Source organism: Gossypium raimondii, chromosome 12 (genome assembly GCF_025698545.1).
Source record: "Gossypium raimondii isolate GPD5lz chromosome 12, ASM2569854v1, whole genome shotgun sequence".
Taxonomy (NCBI): Eukaryota; Viridiplantae; Streptophyta; class Magnoliopsida; order Malvales; family Malvaceae; genus Gossypium; species Gossypium raimondii.
In genome coordinates this window covers 21,047,690-21,053,220 of record NC_068576.1, presented here as the reverse complement: position 1 = coordinate 21,053,220, position 5,531 = coordinate 21,047,690, and the positions used below count along the sequence as shown (strand labels likewise).

At 48.6% G+C, this 5,531-nt stretch overlaps 1 non-coding gene across 1 annotated transcript; it reads left to right on the top strand.

Moving 5' to 3' along the window:
• Positions 1 to 2,975: 2,975 nt before the first annotated feature.
• On the top strand, positions 2,976 to 3,131 carry LOC128035747 (5.8S ribosomal RNA). Its single transcript, XR_008192297.1, has one exon. It is a non-coding gene; the product is annotated as a 5.8S ribosomal RNA (ribosomal RNA).
• The last annotated feature ends 2,400 nt before the right edge of the window (positions 3,132 to 5,531 follow it).

Here is a 5,531-nt window from a genome sequence, read left to right as displayed (position 1 = left end):
GACGATTTTCTGGCCAGTCAAGCCAGTGCCCATAGAAATGTAACCAATGACTCCAGGACGAAGTTCCCTATATCGGGCAAAGATCTCTTGTGGTGGCTTATGCATTGCTATGGGCTCGAGCTTGGTTTGCCCATCTGCTCCCGTCACGTTTAGGGACACCTTTTGCATCCCATGTCGGCAACCACATGGCGCCTTGGCTTTGCCAAGCCCTTGCCCGCATTCAAAGCTGCCCGTAACCCTAATACCAAGTCCCTTTGACGGCAACAGCTCACTGGGGAGTGTAAGTTGAGTTTATAGGCTCGGTCTTGGCTCAACCAAGTCCTAGTGGGATTTTTCCCCTCATAGTTCTCGCGCCAATCAGTTGTGGTGCGCCTGCGTTCATTGTTCCCTCCGGTCCCATACCATTTGATTGGTTGGGTGGGCTGTTGGCTGGTGTGCGTGGGCACTACTACTAGTATGCAATGGGCATATGAGTGTTGTTTTGGTTGTGTGTATTGGCAGGATCCATGCTACTTCCATCGAATTATCGAGTCGCACTCCTCTTCATTGACTCCCCTTGTTGTAACTGAACTCAAGGGGTGTGATCGGGATTCTGTGTTGCGTACCTAAGCCAGATGGAATTAGGGATGTGTTGCCGTCCCTTCTGCATCTCGTTCCCTTCAGGGTGTGTGGTGGACCTCAATCGTGCCTTGTGTCCCAAGTGCGCCCCCTTAAACTGGCGTGGCCTCGTCGATGCACTGGTGCTCGATCGTGCTTTCGGATGCAGAAAATATTTTTGAGAGTAGGGTTTAGGCCCTTATCTCTCGATGCTTATGCATTTTGTCTCTTGACATGGTCGATGCTCGTGCTCTGTTATGACCTCTTCGTTGCTCACGCGGCATGTTGAAGCGATCTTGACGTCATGAAGGAATGCTACAGTTCATCCTGCCGGTAGTCATATGCTTGTCTCAAAGATTAAGCCATGCATGTGTAAGTATGAACAAATTGATTCGTGAAGCTGCGAATGGCTCATTAAATCGATTATAGTTTGTTTGATGGTATTTGCTACTCGGATAACCGTAGTAATTCTAGAGCTAAGACGTGCAACAAACACCGACTTCTGGAACGGATGCATTTATTAGATAAAAGGTCGACGCGGTCTTTGCCCATTGCTCTAATGATTCATGATAACTCGACGGATCGCACGGCCTTTGTGCTGGCGACGCATCATTCAAATTTCTGCCATATCAATTTTCGATGGTAGGATAGTGGCCTACTATGGTGGTGACGGGTGATGGAGAATTAGGGTTTGATTAGGAGGGAGCACGAGAAACGGCTACCACATCCAAGGAAGTCGACAAGCATGCAAATTACCCAATCGACATAGGGTGGTAGTGACAATAAATAACAATCCGGGGCTCTATGAGTGCAGTAACTGGAATAAGTACAATCTAAATCCCTTAACGAGGATCCATTGGAGGCAAGTCTGTGCCAAGCCATGGTAGCGGTAATTCCAGCTCAATAGCGTATATTTAAGTTGTTGCAATTAAAAAGCTCGTAGTTGGACGTGGGGTGGGCGGTCGGTCCGCCTCACGGTGAGCACCGATCTGCTTGTCCCTACTAAAAGCAATACACTCTTGGCCTTAATTGGTAGGGTTGTTCCTCGTATTTGTTACTTTGAAGAAATTAGAGTGCTCAAGCGGGCCTACGCTTGTATACATTAGCATGGGATAACATCATAGGATTTTGATCCTATTGTGTTGGCCTTCGGGATCGGAGTAATGATTAACAAGGACGGTCGGGGCATTCAGTATTTCATAGTCGAGGTGAATTTCTTGGATTTATGAAGGCGAACAAGCGAGAAAGCATTTTCAAGGATATTTTCATTAATCAAGAACAAAAGTTGGGGGCTAGAAGGCGATCGAATCTTGTCTAGTCTAAACCATAAGCGATCTTGACCGTGGATCGATGGATGTTGCTTTAGGACTCCACCGGCATCTTATAAGAAATCAAAGTCTTGGGTTACGGAGGGAGTATGGTCGCAAGGTTTGAAACTTAAAAGAATTGTGGAAGGGCACCACGTGAGTGGAGCTGCGACTTAATTTGACTCAACACGGAAACTTACCAAGTCCGGACATAGTAAGGATTGATGATGAGAGCTCTTTCTTGATTCTATGGGTGGTGGTGCATGGCCGTTCTCGGTTGGTGGAAGCGATTTATGCAGTTAATTACATTATCTAACAAGACCTCGAGGTGATCCTCCGTGGCTAGCTTCTTAGAGGACTATGGCCTTTTAGGCCAAGGAAGTTTGAGGCAATAATAGGTGCATGATGCCCTTAGATGTTACGGGCATTGCGCACTCTACACTGATGTATTCAACGAATCTATAGCCTTGGCCGACAGGCCCGGGTAGTCTTTGAAATTTCATCGTGATCGGGATAGATCATTGCAATTGTTGGTCTTCAACGAGGAATTCCTAGTAAGTGCGAGTCATCAGTTCGCGTTGACTACGTCCTTGCCCTTTGTATTCACCACCCGTCGCTCCTACAGATTGAATGGTCCGGTGAAGTGTTCGGATTGCGGCGACGTGGGCAGGTCGCTGCCTACGTCGTCGCAAGAAGTCGACTGAAAATTATCATTTAGAGGAAGGAGAAGTCGTAACAAGGTTTCCGTAGGTGAACCTGTGAAAGGATCATTATCGAAACCTGCCCAGCAGAACAACCCATGAACGCATTGTAAACAACATCAGAGGTGGTGCGGGTACATCCTAGCCTCTCGCCACCCCCGTGTCTCCGAGCGGTCAGTCTCGTCATCCCTTTGCCGATCGGGTGGGGTGAGATGCCAGGATTAACCTCTTCAAGGCAAAACAAACAAACCCGCGGCACGAATTGCGCCAAGTAATCGAAGCAAAAAAAGGGGCACGTCCTCTGTCGCCGCACAATTCACGGTGTCGGTGCTTCAGTGATGTTATTCTCTTGTCGTAAAATATACAAAATGACTCTCGGCAACGGATATCTCAGCTCTCGCATCGATGAAGAACGTAGCGAAATGCGATACTTGGTGTGAATTGCAGAATCCCGTGAACCATCGAGTCTTTGAACGCAAGTTGCGCACCAAGCCATTAGGCCGAGGGCACGTCTGCCTGGGTGTCACGTATCGTCGCCCCATCCAACCATAAGCCCTTGAGCCTCAGTTGGACCGCGGGCAAAAATTGGCCTCCCGTGCGCTCACAGCCAGTAGTTGGCCTAAATTTCCTCGACGACATCATTGTCACGACGATCGGTGGTAATGCTGTAAGCAACCTCATTCGGAGTCGTGCGCGTTCGTTGATCGAGACGCTTGAACCCTTTTGGCATCGCAAGGATGGTGCTCGCATCGCGACCCGAGGTCAAGCGGGATTACTCGCTGAGGTTAAGCATATCAATAAGCGGAGGAAAAGAAACTTACCAGGATTCCCCTAGTAGCGGCGAGTGAACCAGGGAAAGCCCAGCTTGAGAATTGTCGCCATCGGCGTCTGAATTGTAGTCTGGAGAAGCGTCCTCAGCGACTGACTGGGCCCAAGTCCCCTCGAAAAAGGCACCGGAGAGGGTGAGAGCCCCGTCGTGCCCAGATCCTGTCGCACCACGAGGCGCTGTCTATGAGTCGGGTTGTTTAGGAATGCAACCCTAATCGGGTAGTAAATTCCTTCCAAGGCTAAATACGGGCGAGAGACCGATAGCGAACAAGTACCGCGAAGGAAAGATTAAAAGGACTTTGAAAAGAGAGTCAAAGAGTGCTTGAAATTGTCAGGAGGGAAGCGGATGGGGGTCAACGACGCGCCTCGGTCGGATGTGGAAAGGCGAGAGTCTGTCCATCGATCGGCTCGAGGCATGGACCGACGCGGGTTGTAGCAGCGGCCCAAGCCTGGGCCTTTGATACGCCCGTTGAGACGTCATCGCCTCGATCGTGGGATTCAGTACACGCCGTCTCAGAGTGCTTCGGCACCTGCGTGCTTTGGGCTCCCCATTCGGCCCGTCTTGAAACACAGACCAAGGAGTCTGACATGTCTGCGAGTCAACGGGCTAGAAAACCCGTAAGGCGCAAGGAAGCTAATTGGTGGCATCCCTCGCGGGTGCACCGCCAATCGACCTTGATCTTTTGAGAAGGGTTCGAGTGAGGGCATGCCTGTCGGGACTCAAAAAATGGTGAACTATGCCTTTCCTCTGGCTTCGCCCCGCAGCGATACTGACGTGCAAATCATTCATCTGACTTGGGTATAGGGGCAAAAGACTAATCGAACCGTCTAGTGTCACGGGCTGATGTTCAAAGCCCGTGACCATCGCACCAAACACTTCCAATAGAGGTCTATTACTCAGATGGGGATCATTTGGCCCACGAGAACTGGCCCAATTCAAAGAGCTATTGAAGAAGCCTGTCAGATTGAAGCCTGGTTGGCCCGATAATGAAGACATGACAACTTAGTCTAATATGGTAACTAATCTTAGAAGATAGAGGGAATCATATCTTGTAAAGATTAGATAAGATTTGATATGGCATATCTTGTAAATCCCTAAAATAAAGGGATATGGCTAGTCCCGTCCATCGATGTAAATGTATCTTGACCTTTAGTTTTGGGGGAGCTCAACTATAAATAGAGAGCCTCCCCCTCAGTTGTACTCACTCCATTCATTGTTTCATTATTCTTTGTGAATAAGAGAATTGAGAACATTTACTCAAACACTTTGCGAGCGCTCTTTCTGTTGTTCTTTTGTTTAGCTTCTTCTGGCATAAATCGCTTCCACTCTTCAATTTGGTGCCTTGGAGAAGTTCTTAAGGAATCCTCACTTGAGTTAAGGTGACTTAGGCGAGTTTAGACGAACGGATCGCCTAAGGCCGTACAGATCGCAAGAGTAAACTCTAGCCCCGTGACAAGTGGTATCCGAGCTATTGGTTCGAACCAAGTGATATCTGAGTTATTGGTTATAAAGGCACCGTTGGGGTGTCGAAAGAATAGTTCGAACAAAGGTGGGCGAGGAAGTCTTTGAGGGAGACATTATCGGCAGTAGAGGAATGTGTGGGTAAACTCGAGGGATCCATGGAGGATGTAAAGGAGGCACTTGATGGGGTCGAGGATCGCATAGCAAACTGGAAGGAGCAGTCCAGAGACTATGTAAAGATGTCTCTTGATTCCACCATGGATAAAGTACACGAGTTGTTTAATTCACATAGGGATAAGCTGTCAGAAAGGAATGATGCTCTTGAGGCCATGACGATGGCTTTGAAAGAGGAAAAAATGGCCACGACGAGGGCTTTGAGCACATGAATAGAGGAGCTCGAGGGAGAACTGGCCTTGTGTCGAGCAGCCGTGGGGAAAGGAGTGGCAAATACAACACTCAGTAGCGAGGATGTCCCTAAGCCAAAAGAGTTTGTGGGGACAAGGTCTGCATACAATGTGGACAATTTCTTGTGGAGGATGGAGAACTACTTCCGTGCCAAAGGCATCATGGATGATGCAGTTAAGTTAAACACTGCTTCAATGTTTCTTACTGACATTGCGCTTTTATGGTGGCGAG